General features: G+C 37.9%; 1 long non-coding RNA gene across 1 annotated transcript in view; it reads left to right on the top strand.

Annotated features, from left to right (window-relative positions):
• The window catches only part of LOC148007189 (uncharacterized), a 31,136-nt gene extending 15,956 nt beyond the window's left edge, over positions 1 to 15,180 (top strand). Inside the window, exons 2-4 of the long non-coding RNA XR_015649598.1 lie at positions 4,455 to 4,495; positions 5,189 to 5,242; positions 12,875 to 15,180. This is a non-coding gene — a long non-coding RNA (uncharacterized LOC148007189). The remainder of the gene's footprint in view (positions 1 to 4,454; positions 4,496 to 5,188; positions 5,243 to 12,874) is intronic.
• The last annotated feature ends 2,325 nt before the right edge of the window (positions 15,181 to 17,505 follow it).

Genomic DNA, 17,505 nt, shown 5'->3' with positions numbered 1-17,505 from the left:
AAGGACCAGTAAATATCTTCAACAAAATCATAGAAGAAAACTTCCCTAACCTAAAAAAAGAGATACCCATAGGCATACAAGAAGCCTACAGAACTCCAAATAGATTGGACCAGAAAAGAAACACCTCCCGTCACATAATTGTCAAAACACCAAACGCACAAAATAAAGAAAGAATATTAAAAGCAGTAAGGGAAAAAGGTCAAGTAACATATAAAGGCAGACCGATCAGAATCACACCAGACTTTTCGCCAGAAACTATGAAGGCCAGAAGATCCTGGACAGATGTCATACAGACCCTAAGAGAACACAAATGCCAGCCCAGGTTACTGTATCCTGCAAAACTCTCAATTAACATAGATGGAGAAACCAAGATATTCCATGACAAAACCAAATTTACACAATATCTTTCTACAAACCCAGCACTACAAAGGATAATAAAGGGTAAAGCCCAACATAAGGAGGCAAGCTATACCCTAGAAGAAGCAAGAAACTAATCGTCTTGGCAACAAAACAAAGAGAATGAAAGCACACAAACATAACCTCATATCCAAATATGAATATAACAGGAAGCAATAATCACTATTCCTTAATATCTCTCAATATCAATGGCCTCAACTCCCCAATAAAAAGACATAGATTAACAAACTGGATACGCAATGAGGACCCTGCATTCTGCTGCCTACAAGAAACACATCTCAGAGACAAAGACAGACACTACCTCAGAGTGAAAGGCTGGAAAACAACTTTCCAAGCAAATGGTCAGAAGAAGCAAGCTGGAGTAGCCATTCTAATATCAAACAAAATCAATTTTCTATTAAAAGTCATCAAAAAAGATAAGGAAGGACACTTCATATTCATCAAAGGAAAAATCCACCAAGATGAACTCTCAATCCTCATCTTCGATTGGTTTATATACAAGTGTGCAATTTCTAGGCTTGAAAGTAAAATGATGCTATCTGGTGCTGGATAGAGGAGCCTTATTTTTTATTATGGCAGCTTGCTATTTTTGTAACATGGTGATTTGGTTGAACACAATAAAGTACAGTAGTAACTGATCTCCCCCTCTTCCTGGATGAGTGAGGAGATGATTAAATGTTGATGTCAGCATCCATGAGCATATTCAGATGAGCTTCTGCTTCTGTTGAAAAGGGTGCTGTGTTTGATTGTGGTCCGAAGCTTTGAAGCACTACTTGGCATCTCCTTCCTTGGAGGTCTCACTGTTTAAACATAACAGATTTGATAGCTTGTTGGTAAGGTGAGGTCCAGCTTGTCTCCACTAGGTCATCTTCATGTGAATCCGGTGGTTATACGGTTTTGTTCTAGGGATATTTCATTTTTTAAATAACGGCTTTAGCTGACATTCATGGAGAGAATGAATCCTTAGAACTGTGCCACTAGTGAAAGGAAATCCTGTCTAGAGTTTCTTTACAAAGCTGTGTCACACCATCCTTTGGACCTTCTGCTGGAAAAGTAGAATCAAGTCTCAAATAATGCCTTTTAAATTGTATCCTCTAGTATTATAGATGTAGGACAGTACTGTATCATACCTCTGTGGATGTAAAATAGCTTGTACCTGCTTTATGATACGTAGTAGTGACCGTGCTTTATCAGAGCTGTTTTTAATGATGTTGCTCAGAATGTTTTCTTTCCAGATGATGATTGAGAAGCTAATTTAAAAAAAAATGGTGCCAGGTACCACAAGAGTAACAGAACTGTGCTCTTTTCTCGGGTTTTGTTTTTTTTACTTTTTTTTTTTAATAGAGTGTGCTGGATGTCTCTACAGTTTTGTTCAGATGACTGCAGAACCTGGAAAAGCTGTTGCTGCTGTTGATGCATAACACACTGCTATTATTGGTCTTTTTATATAAATATAAATATATATATACAGATATATAATTTGAATTTTTTGAAACTTTACCTGTGCTGTCAACTTTGGAAAAAAGTATCCCTGTTTACTGTGTTGAGTTGGCACTGTACAGAAATTAACAGCCATATTGGTCTAGAAATGTTGAACTTAAGTTTTTTCCATTTGTACAGGGGTAACACACTGTATTAAATATGTAAGGTCTTATATACGTGGGTTTGATTACAAAAACTAATAAAGTATTCTCCAAATTAAAAAAAAAGAAGAAGATGAAGAAGAAGAAGAAGAAGAAGAAGAAGAAGAAGAAGAAGAAGAAGAAGAAGAAGAAGAAGAAGAAGAAGAAGAAGAAGACTCAAAATTGAGTGGGAAGTTGGGGGAGGGAATATGAATATGTTCTAAATGCATTGTATGAAATTCTCAAAGCATTAATAAAAATATTATTTAAACAAAACAAAAAAAAAAGAATACCTAAGTTCACAAAGCTTCTGTAAGGCAAAGGACACTGTTGTTAGGACAAAACAGTAACCAACAGATTGGGAAAAGATCTTTACCAATCCTACAACTGATAGAGGCCTTATATCCAAAATATACAAAGAACTCAAGAAGTTAGACCACAGGGAGACAAATAACCCTATTAAAAAATGGGGTTCAGAGCTAAACAAAGAATTCACAGCTGAGGAATGCCGAATGGCTGAGAAACACCTAAAGAAATGTTCAACATCTTTAGTCATAAGGGAAATGCAAATCAAAACAACCCTGAGATTTCATCTCACACCAGTGAGAATGGCTAAGATCAAAAACTCAGGTGACAGCAAATGCTGGCAAGGATGTGGAGAAAGAGGAACACTCCTCCATTGTTGGTGGGATTGCAGACTGGTACAACCATTCTGGAAATCAGTCTGGAGGTTCCTCAGAAAATTGGACATTGAACTGCCTGAGGATCCAGCTATACCTCTCTTGGGCATATACCCAAAAGATGCCCCAACATATAAAAAAGACACGTGCTCCACTATGTTCAGAGCAGCCTTATTTATAATAGTCAGAAGCTGGAAAGAACCCAGATGCCCTTCAACAGAGGAATGGATACAAAAAATGTGGTACATCTACACAATGGAATATTACTCAGCTATCAAAAACAATGACTTTATGAAATTCGTAGGCAAATGGTTGGAACTGGAAAATATCATCCTGAGTGAGGTAACCCAATCACAGAAAAACATACATGGTATGCACTCATTGATAAGTGGCTATTAGCCCAAATGCTTGAATTACCCTAGATCTCTAGAACAAACGAAACTCAAGACGGATGATCAAAATGTGAATGCTTCACTCCTTCTTTAAAAGGGGAACAAGAATACCCTTGGCAGGGAAGGGAGAGGCAAAGATTAAAACAGAGACTGAAGGAACACCCATTCAGAGCCTGCCCCACATGTGGTCCATACATATACAGCCACCCAATTAGACAAGATGGATGAAGCAAAGAAGTGCAGGCAGACAGGAGCCGGATGTAGATCTCTCCTGAGAGACACAGCCAGAATACAGCAAATAGAGAGGCGAATGCCAGCAGCAAACCACTGAATTGAGAACAGGACCCCCGTTGAAGGAATCAGAGAAAGAACTGGAAGAGCTCGAAGGGACTCGAGACCCCTTATGAACAACAATGCCAAGCAACCAGAGCTTCCAGGGACTAAGCCACTACCTAAAGACTATACATGGACTGACCCTGGACTCTGACCTCATAGGTAGCAATGAATAGCCTAGTAAGAGCACCAGTGGAAAGGGAAGCCCTGGGTCCTGCTAAGACTGAACCCCAGTGAACTAGATTGTTGGGGGGAGGGCGGCAATGGGGGGAGGATGGGGAGGGGAACACCCATAAAGAAGGGGAGGAGGAGGGATTAGGGGGATGTTTGCCGGGAAACCGGGAAAGGGAATAACACTCGAAATGTAAATAAGAAATACTCAAGTTAATTAAAAAAAAAAAAGAATACCTAAGTTCGGGGTTGGGGATTTAGCTCAGTGGTAGAGCGCTTGCCTAGCAAGCACAAGGCCCTGGGTTCTGTCCCCAGCTCCGAAAAAAAGAAAAAAGAAAAAAAAAGAAGAATACCTAAGTTCAGTTTTCTCAGACTGAAACTAAACTGTGGAGAGGATTTATTATAAATGCACATAATGGTTCTCACCGAAGGCTAATCTTTCAAAGTAACTGCGACTTTGATTGTCCTACATAAAATCATCAAGAAACATAAGGGACATTTTCATTAAATTTTTGATCATTGAGCTGGGATAAGTCAGCTTAAAAAAGAGAAACATGTATTACAATCTATGTTTTTCTAAAATATCATTCAACACCAGATAGCAGCAAAAATAACTTTTTTCCACCTAACAACTTATAAAGATAAACATTGCATTTGATTCCATAATATAAGACCACAGAACAATAAACACTGAGTTTTATTTTGTGTGGTTACCTTTTATACTTGCTGTGAATGAGTGAGTAGATAGGGACTAAGTTATAGAACATTTCCCAAAAGTCTTTCTCCTAATGCTTTAAGAATGTGTTATATGACAAAATTAACTTCTTCTTCTCCTTTAGAGAGTCATCCTTCCTTAATACTCGGGAATAAATTTGGCGTGGTGAGTATGAGTACTTTAAATTTGTTACTTTAAAGTTTTGCAAGTCGAAGCTTTCTACTTTTATATGCCTACTTCTTTAACTTATATAGCACTTCTAATCTAAAAACTGAAAATGATAATTTCATTTAATGAGATACTCACTACTTTCCATGTTATATTTTAATTATTTCATTATTATCCTAATGACTATATAAACATTGAATACAATTTTTAGAATTCCTAAGGAAATATTTTCAATCAGTGCAATTAAGTGTGTGAGTAACTAGTTTCATAAATGTTTTCTCAATGAAATCTTAAAATTCTATCATCTCAAATGCTAAATATTTACTTCCCAGAAAAATATAAAAAAAAGAACATGCTCTAATATTATACCTAAGATGACAGGATAAACAGTAAGTATGAGATATTTTGAAATATAGTACAATTCCTATAGTATCATCATATATTTACACAGTGGCAATTTGATTAGCTCAATTTTCAATCCAAGCAGACTAGGAAAGGGAAACACGGAGTTAAAGTGACACAAACAGCAAAAGGATTCTGTTCAAGTGTTTGAACTTCTCAATACAAAAGTACAGCAAAGTGAATGTTTAGATGTAATGTGTTTTGATGAACATGCTCATCATAATTTTATTTTCTACATGAATCCAAGAATTGTTGAAGTCCAATAATGTCTTTCACTATTGCCAACAGATCGAGCCACCAGATGAGGTTGTTTTTATTCAGCCACTACCAGTTATTGTCTTTGTAAGTTCACCTTTGTACTTAGTAAATAACAAGCTATGGTTTTTAAATTATTTTAGTTATAACTTTATAACTTTATTTTTAAATTTTTCTTCTTTGTGCCTCTCTAAAACATTTTTTAAATTTTATTTAATCTGTTTTTACAATCCAGATTTTATCCTTTGCCTGGTCTACGCTCTGACTGTTCCATATTCAATACTTTTTTTCTGGGACTAGAGAGATGGCTCAGTGGTTACGAGCACCGACTGCTCTTCCAGAGGTCCTGAGTTCAAATCCCAGCAACCACATGGTGGTTCTCAACCATCTGTAATAGGATCTAATGCCCTCTTCTGGTGTGTCTGAAGACAACTACAGTGTACTTACATATAATAAATAAATAAATCTTTTAAAAAAATACTTTTTTCCTCCAGCTCCCCAACCCTCACCCCAGTCTCCACGAGGATGTCCCTCACCCCAACCTCACCAGAACTCCCCACTCCTGAAGGCCACCAGTCTCTTGGGGGTTAAGTGCATCTTCTTTGACTAAGTACAGACCTGACAGTCCTCTGCTGTATTTGTTTTGGGGGCCTCATATCAGCTCATATATGCTGCCCAGTGTCTAAGAAGTCTTGGATGTCCAGGTTAGTTGAGACTGCTGGTCTTCCAACATGGTTGCCCTCCTCCTCAGTTTCTTCCAGCTTTTCCCAAATTCAACCACAGGGTCAGTAGCTTCTCTCCATTTGTTGGGTGCCAATACTTGCATCTGACTCTTTCAGCTGCTTGTTTGGTCTTTCAGAGGGCAGTCATGATAGGCCCCTTTTTGAGAGCATATCATAGCATCAGTAATACTGTCAGGCCCTGGGGCCTCCACTTGAGCTGGATCCCAATTTGGGCCTGTTGCTGGACCTCCTTTTCCTCAGGCTCTTCTCCATTTTTGTCACTGTACTTCTTTCAGACAGGAACAATTATGGGTCAGAGTGTTTGACTGTGGAATGGCAACCCCATCCCTCACTTAATGCCCTGTCTTTCTGGTGGAGGTGGGCTCTACAAGTTCTCTCTCTCCACCCTAGAGCATTTCACCTAAGGTCCCTTCCTTTGAATCCTGGGAATCTCCCACCTCCCAGGTCTCTAGTACATTCTGGAGAGTCCTCTCCACCTCCTCTCTCGCAAGGTTACCTGTTTCCATTCTTTTTGCTGGCCCTTAGGGCTTCAGTCCTGTTCCCCTCTACCCAATACCCTCTTCCCCTACTGTCCCCCTTTTCACCTAGGTCCCTTGTTCCCCTTCCTGTCATCGCTTTCTTCTTCCTCCCAAGTGGAATTGAGGCATCATTTGGGCCCTTTGGCTTGTTAACCCTCTTGAGTTCTGTGGATTGTATCCTGGGTATTTTGAACAATTTTGGTTAATAACCACTTATTAGTGAGTACATACTATGCATGTCCTTTTAGGTCTGAGTTATCTCACTCAGGATTATATTTTCTAGTTCCATAACTCAGGATGTCATTGTTATTAATAGCTGAGTAGTATTCTATTGTGTAAATGAATCACATTTTCTGTATCCATTTTTCTATTGAGGGACATCTGTGCTGTTTCCAGCTTCTGGCTATCACAAATAAGCCCACTATGAACATAGTGGAACATGTGCCCCCGAGGAAAGGTGGGGCATCTTTTGGGTATATGACCAAGAGTGGTATAGCTGGGTCTTCAGGTAACTCTATTTCCAATTATCTGAGGAATCTCCAGATTGATTTTTAGAGCAGTTGTACCAGTTTGCAATCCCACCAGCAATGGAGAAGTGTTCCTCTTTCTCCACATCCTCACTAACATGCACTGTCACCTGATGTTTTGATCTCAGCCATTCTGATTGGTATAAGGTAGAATCTAAGTGTTGTTTTGATTTGCATTTCCCTGATCACTAAGGACTTTGAACATTTAAGTGCTTCTCAGTCATTCAAGATTCCTTTTTTGTGAATTCTTTGTTTAGTTCTATACCCCATTTTTTTGATTGGGTTGTTTGATTTTTTTTTGGTGGTTAGCTTCTTGAGTTTTTCATATATTTTTGGATATTAGTTCTCCATCAGATGTGGAATTAGTGAAGATTTTTTTCCCCAATCTGTAGGTTGCCATTTTGTCTTATTGACTATGTCCTTTGCCTCACAGAAGCCTCCCAGTTTCATGAGGTTCCGTTTATCAATTCTTGATCTTAGAATGCGAGCCATTGGAGTTCTGTTTAGGAAAATTTCCCCTGTGCCAATGAGTTCAAGGCTCTTTCCCACTTTCTATTCTATTAGATTCAGTGTATGTGGGTTTAGGTTGAGGTCCTTGATCCACTTGGACTACATCTATTTTCGTTTTTCTATATAGAGACAACCAGTTAGACCAGCACAATATATTGAAGATGTTTTCTTTTTTCCATTGTATACTTTTGGCTTCTTTGTCAAAGATCAGTTGTCCATAAGTATGTGGTTTTATATTTGTGTCTTCAATTCTATTCTATTGATCAACATGTCTGTCTCTGTACCAATACCATGCAGTTTTTATCCCTATTCTTCAGTTGTATAGCTTGAGGTCAGGAATGATAATTCCCAAGAAGTTTTTATTGTTAAGAACGGTTTTCGTTATTCTGGTTTTTTTTTTTTTTTTGCTTTTCCAGATGAATTTGAGAATTGCCTTTTCTATGTCTCTGAAGAATTAATTGTGCTAAGATTTTTATGTAGATTGCATTAAATCTAGTTTGTCTTTGATAGGATGGTCATTTCAACTGTGTTAATTCTGCCAATCCTTGAGCATGGGCTATCTCTCCATTTTCTGAGATTTTCTTAGATTTCTTTCTTGAGAGACTTGAAGTTATTGTCATACAGATCTCTCACTTGTTTGGTTAGACTTACCCGAAGATATTTTATATTATTTCTGGCTATTGTGAAAGAAGTTGTCTCCCTAATTTCTTTCTCAGCCTGTTTTTCATTTGAATAAAGGAAGAATACTGATTTATTTGAGTTAATTTTATATCCAGGCACTTTGCTGAAGTTGTTTATCAGCTATAGAAGTTTTCTGGTAGAATGTTTGCAGTTGCTTATGTACACTATATCATCTGCTAACAATGATAACTTTACTTCTTCTTTGTCAATTTGCATCTCCTTGATCTCTTTTTGTTCTTTTATCGTTCTAGCTAGAACCTTGAGTACTGTATTGTAAAATAGGTAACCTTTCATCTAGGGCTAGTGCTGTCACTGTTGGGCCACATGGCACTCTGGGGTGCTTTTATCTCAGTGGCTCTGTGCTGCCTCCAAGTCCTCTCAGATCCAGGAGGTCCACAAGCCATTCCAGCATGGCACTTTGCCGTGCTGAGCCCTAGAGTTAGTTCTGGCACCAGAAGGCCATATGGAACTAACTATAATTTATCTCTGGTTAGTATCTCTCCAGGTGGCTCTCTACTCATCACAAACTCTCTAGTTCCAGCTACCCAGTAAAGTCAGGGCTCTAGAAGTCCAACAATGGCTGGCCTATCTCAACTCCCTGCCACGGACTCTGCCCACACTCCCAGGAATCGCCCCCTGGTAGTTAAGGTATAAACTTCCAACTACATGGGGGCTTGAGAGATTGCTCGGGTGGTTAAGGGTATTGACTGATCTTCCAGAGGTCCTGAGTTGAATTCCCAGCAACTACGTGGTGGCTCACAGCCATCTGTAATGAGATCTGATGCCCTCTTCTGGTGTGTGTCCAAGAACAACTATGGTGTACTTATATACAAAATAAATAAATCTTTTTAAAAAATCACCTCACAACTACCCGGTGAAATCAAGGCTCAATATGTTGTAATTAAACAAATCAGATTTATCTGTTAAGTTCTCAATCCATCTAGATAAGATAAATTGACCTGTAGAAATTTATCCCTTAAATATATGCAACTACCTAGGGCTATTTAAGACCACCCAGATCTGGGTCGGTCCTTCTCCATCTCCATCTTGATTCTCCCACTTTCCCTTCTTCCTCCCTTACAAAAAGTCCCTGCCTTTTTTTACTGTCCAATCATGGCCTTGATCTAACTTGTGTCAGCCCTCAACTGCATACAAACATCAACCTACAGATATGGGGAGAGTGGGTATTCTCTTTTTTTTTTTTTTTTCGGAGCTGGGGATCGAACCCAGGGCCTTGCGCTTGCTAGGCAAGCGCTCTACCACGGAGCTAAATCCCCAACCCGAGAGTGGGTATTCTCATCTCATCCCTGATTTTAGTGGGATTGCTGCAAGTATCTCTCCATTTAATTTGATATTGGCTATTGGTTTGCATGTTTAGATATGGACCTTGAATTCTGGATCTCTCCAAGACTTTTATCATGAAGAAGTGTTGTATTTTGTCAAATGCTTTTTCAGCATCTAAGGAGATGATCATGAGTTTTTATTCCTCTGAGTTTGTTTATATAGTGGATTATGTTAATGGATTTTTGAATATCAAACCAACCTTGCATCCCTGGGATGAAGCCTACTCAATCCTGGTGAATGATGGTTTTGATGTGTTTTTGGTTCAGTTTGCAAGACTTTTATTGAGCATTTTTGCATTGATATGCATAAGTAAAATTGGTCTGAAGTCCTCTTTTTTGTTGCATCCATGTGTGGTTTAGGTATAAGCATAATTGTGGCTTCATAGAATTTATTGGGTATTGTTCCTTCTGTTTTTATTTTATAGAACAGTTTTAGGAATATTAGTATTAGGTCTTCTTTGAAGGTCTGATAGAATTCTGTACTAAAACCATTTGATCCTGGACTTTTTTGGTTAGGAGACTTTTAATGACTTCTATTTCCTTAGCGGATATGGGCCTGTTTATGTAGTTTATCTGCTCTTGATTTAACTTTGGTATGTGGTATCTATGTAGAAAATTATTCATTTCATCTAGATTTTCCAGTTTTATTGAGTATAGGCTTTTGTAGTAGGATCTGATGGGTTTTTTAAATTTGCTCAGCTTCTGTTGTTACATCTCCTTTTTCATTTCTGATTGTGTTATTTTGGATAATATTTCTGTAATTTTAGTTAGCTTTGCTAGGGGTTCATTTGTCTTGTTGATTCTCTCAAAGAACCAGGTTTTGGTTTTGTTGATTCTTTTTATAGTTCTCTTTGTTTCTACTTGGTTGATTTCAGTCCTTAATTTGACTATTTCCTACAATCTACTCCTCTTGGGTGTGTTTGTTTCTTTTTGTTCTAAACTGCTCAGGTTTGCTGTTAAGTTGCTAGTATAAGATCTCTCCAATTTCTTTACCAGGGTGCTTAGTGTAATGAATTTTCCTCTTAGAACTCCTTTGATTGTGTCCCATAAATTTGCATATTGCATTGAATTCCAGGAAGTCTTTAATTTCCTTCTTTATTTCTTCCCGACCACATTATCATTGAGTAGAGAGTTGTTCAATTTCCATGGGGTATGTGGGTTTTCTGTTGTTTTTGTTGTTAGTGAAGACCAGCCTTAGGCCATGGTGATCTGATAGGATGCATGGGATTATTTTAATTTTCTCATAGCAGTGTGAGGCTTGTTTTGTGACCCATTATGTGGTTAATTTTGGAGAAGGTACCATGAGATGCTGAGAAAAAGGCATATTCTTTTGTTTTACGGCAAAATGTTCTGCAGATAGCTTTTAAATCCATTTGGTTCATAACCTTTGTTAGTTTCACTGTGACTCTGTTTAGGTTCTGTTTCAATGACCTGTCCATTAGTGAGAGTGGGGTATTGAAGTCTCCCTCTATTATTTTGTGGGGTTCAATGTGAGTGCTGATCTTTAGTAAAGTTTCTTTTATGTATGTGGGTGCTCTTGCATTTGGGGCATAGATGTTCAGAATTTAGACTTTTCAAGTTTCGGTGGATTTGTCCTTTGACAAGTATGAAGTGTCTTTTCTCATCTCACTTGATAACTTTTGGTTGAAAGTTGGTTTTATTTGATATTAGAATGGCAACTCCAGGTTATTTCTTGGGACCATTTTCTTGGAAGACCTTTTTCCAGCTTTTTACTCTGATGTAGTGTCAGTCTTTGTTATTGAGGTATGTTTCTTGCATATAGCAAAATGCTGGATCCTGTTTGTGTAATCCAGTCTGTCAGTTCATGTCTTTTTATAGGTGATTTGAGTCCATTAATATTGAGAGATATTAAAGATAGATGACTGTTAGTCCCTGTTATGTTTGTTTTTGTAGGTGGCATTATGTGTCTGTGATTCTCTCCTTTTGGCTTTGTTGTGAGATGATTAATATCATGATTTTTCTTTAGTATGGTTACCCTCCTTGTATTGGAGTTTTCCTTCTAGAACCCCATGTAAGCCTGGAGTTTTTAAATTTTTATTTTTCAGAAATGGAGTAAACAATGAGAAATAATCCCCCCATGCACCCATGTGAATATGTGTGTATAATCTATCAACAGATGACTTATAGGGAAGTGACTGTTTTTAAAGAGTGTGCTAGAAGCATGGATAGACTTTTTTTTTTGTTTGTATGAAGGAGTGTTGATCAGTAGAAGTTTTTATAAAGTTACAAAGCATATATTGGGTAGTATTCTAAGAGTGAAGTAATGATCCACGAAGTATACATTGTATACTTGGAGAAAAATATACAAACACTGAAATAATAAAACATCACAGATGTATAATTATGATGCAATGTAGAATAACCTAGCTCTGGTTTCAAGTTGATGACCAGAGCTAACTTCATGGAAGAAGGGAGAAAATAAAAGATATAATGCAAGAATATCCAGTGCATGATGATATTCTATCTAGGTAGTGTAGTTTATAATATAGAGAAAAACAAGAAGAAAAGAGAAATTTTGTGCTGCACTCTATAATTAAGTGTCTCCAGTTTTGCTCCTGAAATAAGCTCCTATCAAAGATTCTGTTATGATTAAATTAAAAGAGGCCTTGGATGAGAAATTACACTGTGAAGTACTACATTTTGTAGTTGGTAAGCTTGGGCCAGCATATTAATATTTTTAATGCCCATCAAAGGGGTGAGTTTAAATCTGTCCATGGTATGAGAAACTTAGATACTTATGAGAAATCATAAATTGAGAATATGCAAGAAGAAAATGTTAAAACAAATATAGTATTATGGCATGTATATTTAGTGTAAATGGGTATGTGTATATGTGGGTTTTTGTGTGTGTGTGTGTGTGTGTGTGTGTGTGTATACACATGAACATAGATGGAGACATGTGCTTTAATATATTCTTAGGTTCACATATGTCTGGGTAAGTGTATATATTAATAATGTTAATGTTAATTCAATAATGTTAGTGTACTAATAATGTACCTAAAATAGGTAAATAATATAAAGAGTCTTGAAGAATTACTGAAACTTCTCAAATGATTTTAATCTTCCAGACAAAAGCTCATGCACTGGAAAAACTGTAAAATAATGTTGTATGTCATATGCTATATTTTTGTGCATACACTCTACATATGCCTTCAGCATTCAGTGATTTCAACTGTGCTATGATCTGCACCTTACATATTTGTCTGTTCCAATTAAAATATCCATGAGTAACATCTTGTGGCTCAAACCTAGAATAAAAATACGGCTGTAATATGAATATTAAAGAATGAAAATGTTGCTTATAAATCATGCTATGTCAAAACAAGAAACAAAAATATATAGGTTTTAATGATTCCTTTTTTTTGTTTTATTGCAGCTAAGATCTCCAATGAGATATTGATCTTCTGTAACCTTTAGGACATCTAGATCAAAGTGATCATACCACTATGATATTCCTGTATGTCGCCTGTATTCTACAATCAAAGCTGTCTGCTGCCTTCCCACCACTAGTATTTTGATCTATTCTCAAATGTACACTCCCAACGTGCTTATAGAGGTGATGGCAACAATTCTTTCATCCATCTATAAAATTGTTCTCTCTTTGTATCTGTGGCAAATTCCAGGTGCATGTAAAATTCTCATAAGACTGAGGTGAGAAAACACATGGCCAGCAAAGTAGACATAGAATTTGACTTTTACATGTACATGAAGCCTTTCAGGCAATGGGAATTTGAAATTACAATTTTCTGTAATGATTCAAATATTTTCTTCCTGCAGAAGACTCTTTTTCACAGCTTAGAGGACACCTCACGGGAAAGTTTCACCTACCCAAAACTCTTACTAAACTATTGAAATTAGATGTACATTTATTTTCACAAAGGCCTTTCATGTGTATGTGAGGTTTGAATTCTGACAGAATAAATCTGTAAACATGTCCCAAAGAAATATACATGTGCCGAGATTTTTGTGATAGTAGTTCTTAAACAGGGTGGAAGGGGTATATCTTGAGAGATGTCTAAGTGAATAAAATAAAGCATACCATATGGAATTTTCTAAGAATTAATGGAGGAGTTAGAGAAAGGATCAAAGGAGCTGAAGGGTTTTGCAACCCCGTAACAACAATACCAACCAACCAGAGCTCCCAGGAACTAAACCATTACCCAAAGAGTACACAAGGACAGACTCATGGCTCCAGCTGCATATGTAGCAGAGGATGGACTTGTTGGGCACCAATAGGATGGGAAGACCTTGGTCCTGCCAAGGCTGGACCCCCCTCTCAATGCAGAAGAATGTCAGATTGGGGAGGTGGGAAGGGGTTGGTGGGTGGGGAAAGGGAATGCCATCATAGAAGAAAAGGGAGAGGGAATGGTATAGGGGGGTTAAGGATGGGAAGCCAGGAAAGGGGAAAACATTTGAAATGTAAATTTAAAAGATCCAATAAAGAAAAGAAGATGGGGGAAAAAGAAAAATAGTATGTTTTTCTTTTTGTTTCTGCTAAAAAGATTCTCTCTTCATTCATATAATACACTCTGACCACAGTTTCTCTTCCATTCACTACTCACAAGATCCTCCACTCCCACTTCTCTCACCATATCCACTCTTACTCTGTTGTTTCCCTTCAGAAAAGAGCAGGCTTTGTAGATACAACAACCAAGCATGACAAAAGAAGATAAAACCAAGCAAGGCAAAAGCCATCATATTTAAGCTGTGCAAGGCAACCCAATAGGAGGAAGAATCTCAAGAGCAGGAAAAAGATTCAGGCACTGTTAGCTGTTCAACAAAAATACAAAGCTAAAAGTAATAACATTTATACAGAGAACTATTGCAAGCTCTTGAGGCCCCAATCTCCTGCTTTAATCTTTGGGAGACCATATACATCCTGCTTATTATTCTGTGAGCCATGTTTTTCTGGTGTCTTCTATACCCTCTAACTCCTACAATCATACCCATGCTGCTAGGGAAGATACCTGATGGACATCTCTGATTTTGACTCTCTTTCAGCCTATGTTTGGGTGTGGCTTTCTGTATCTGTTCACATCTGTCCTAGGAAGAAGCCGTTCTAATGATGAATGAACAAGGCACTGATCTATCTATAAGTATAGCAGAATATCATTAAGAAACTGTTCACTAATTTTTCTGTTGGTCATGTATAGTTTTACACAAAGTACCCAGGCTACTCAGCCTCTAATCCCTTTTTGTTCTGATAATACAGGTCATAGGCTCCCTGTCATAGAATGGACCTCAAGATAACCCAGATATTTGTTGGCTACTTCCACAAGTTCTGTACCACCATTACCCCAGAACACCTTGAAGGCAAAAAACAATTGTTAGTTGAAGGTGTTGGTTCTAGGGGGTATGGTATCTACGTTTCTTTTTCTGTAGCCTGCAATGATATTTTAGCTAGAGGAAATTATAATAAGTGTTCTACACAATAAGAGACTTAAATATATGACATGTGTTCCAGGTCTATCAGTAATAGCATATGATAAAAATTACTTCAGCCTATGAAGGAAGTATTCAAGTCAATGAACACTTAGTTCGCAGCATGCTGTGAAAGCCATAAAAAAATAGTAATCAGAATTTCTATATTGCCTCTGTTTCAGTTCCTCACCCTAGAATCCTGATTACATTTCTGTCCAGATTCCCATCAATGCGTGGACTGAAATAAAAGTATAAACTATCATAAACTCTTTTCTCTCTCTCAAAAGCTGATTTTGTTCATGCTATTTATCAGGTTTACAGAATGAAAACTATGAGAAATGTCCATACTTACATCTGTTCTATTATACTGTATTTGAGGTCTTAACAAGAAAAATAAGAAAGATTAAAAACCACATGAATGATAGTATATTTAAGTGATCCCAAAAGTTCCACCAGAGAACTACTAAACCTGATAAACACCTTCAGCAAAGTGGCTGGGTATAAAATTAACTCAAATAAATCAGTAGCCTTCCTCTACACAAAAGAGAAACAAGCCAAGAAAGAAATTAGGGAAACGACACCCTTCATAATAGTCCCAAATAATATAAAATACCTCGGTGTGACTTTAACCAAGCAAGTGAAAGATCTGTATGATAAGAATTTCAAGCCTCTGAAGAAGGAAATTGAAGAAGATCTCAGAAGATGGAAAGATCTCCCATGCTCATGGATTGGCAGGATTAATATAGTAAAAATGGCCATTTTACCAAAAGCCATCTACAGATTCAATGCAATCCCCATCAAAATACCAATCCAATTCTTCAGAGAGTTAGACAGAACAATTTGCAAATTCATCGGGAATAACAAAAAACCCAGGATAGCTAAAACTATCCTCAACAATAAAAGGACTTCTGGGGGAATCAGTATCCCTGAACTCAAGCAGTATTACAGAGCAATAGTGATAAAAAACTGTATGGTATTGGTACAGAGACAGGCAGATAGACCAGTGGAATAGAACTGAAGACCCAGAAATGAACCCACACACCTATGGTCCTTGATTTTTGACAAAGGAGCCAAAACCATCCAATGGAAAAAAGATAGCATTTTCAGCAAATGGTGCTGGTTCAACTGGAGGTCAGCATGTAGAAGAATGCAGATCAAGCCATGCTTATTACCCTGTACAAAGCTTAAGTCCAAGTGGATCAAGGACCGCCACATCAAACCAGATACTCTCAAACTAATAGAAGAAAAGGTAGGGAAGCGCCTCGAACCCCATGGGCACTGGAAAAAATTTCCTGAACAAAACACCAATGGCTTATGCTCTAAGATCAAGAATTGACAAATGGGATCTTATAAAACTACAAAGCTTTTGTAAGGCAAAGGACACTGTTGTTAGGACAAAACGGCAACCAACAGATTGGGAAAAGATCTTTACCAATCTGCTAACAGAGGACTTATTTCCAAAATATACAAAGAACTCAAGAAATTAGATTGCAAGGAGACAAATAACCCTATTTAAAAATGGGGTTCAACATGAAACTCAAGAAAGATGACCAAAATGCGAATGCTTCACTCTTTCTTTAAAAGGGGAACAAGAATACCCTTGGGAGGGAATAGGAAGGCAAAGTTTAGAACAGAGGCTGAAGGAACACCCTTTCAGACCCTGCCCCACATGTGGCCCATACATATACAGCCACCAAACTAGGTAAGATGGATGAAGCAAAGAAGCACAGGCTGACAGAAACTGGATGTAGATCTCTCCTGAGAGACACAGCCAGAATATGGCAAATACATAGGCAAATGCCAGCAGCAAACCACTTAACTTAAAAGGGACCCCGCTGAAGGAATCAGAGAAAGGACTGAAAGAGCTTGAAGGGGCTTGAGACCCCATATGAACAACAACACCAACCAAGCAGACCTTCCAGGGACTAAGCCACTACCCAAAGACTCTACATGGACTGACCCTGGGCTCCAACTGCATAGGTCGCAATGAATTGCCTAGTAAGGGCACCAGTGGAAGGGGAAGCCCTTGGTCCTGCCAAGAATGAATCCCCAGTGAATGGTATTGTTGGGTGGAGGGAGGTAATGGGGGGAGGATGGGGAGGGGAAGCCCATATAGAAGGGGATGGGGAGGGGTTAGGGAGATGTTGGCCTGGAAACCAGGAAAGGTAATAACAATCAAAATGTAAATAAGAAATACCCAGTTTAATAAAGATGGGGGGATGAAAGAACTTTTAGGGAAAAACAAAACAAAGAAAGAAAGAAAGAAAGAAAGATACAGAAGAACAAAAGAAGCCCTTAAAACACATAAAGAGGAAAACACAAAGGGAGACAACCGTAGGGATGGAAAACCTAGGAAAGTCATCAGGAATCATAGATGCATCACCAACAGAATACAAGAGATGGGAGAGAGAATCTGAGGTGCAGAAGATACCAAAGAAGACATTGACACAACAGTCAAAGAAAATACGAAAAGCAAAAAGCTCCTAAATCAAAACATCCAGGAAATCCAGGACACAATGAGAAGATCAAACCAAGGATAATAGGTATAGAAGAGAGTGAAGATTCCCAAATCAAGGGCCAGCAAAC

This window comes from Rattus norvegicus, chromosome 1 (assembly GCF_021556685.1).
Source record: "Rattus norvegicus strain SHRSP/BbbUtx chromosome 1, alternate assembly SHRSP_T2T, whole genome shotgun sequence".
NCBI classification, from domain to species: Eukaryota; Metazoa; Chordata; class Mammalia; order Rodentia; family Muridae; genus Rattus; species Rattus norvegicus.
Note: the sequence above shows the minus strand (reverse complement) of the source record. Positions and strands in the feature narration are given on the sequence as shown.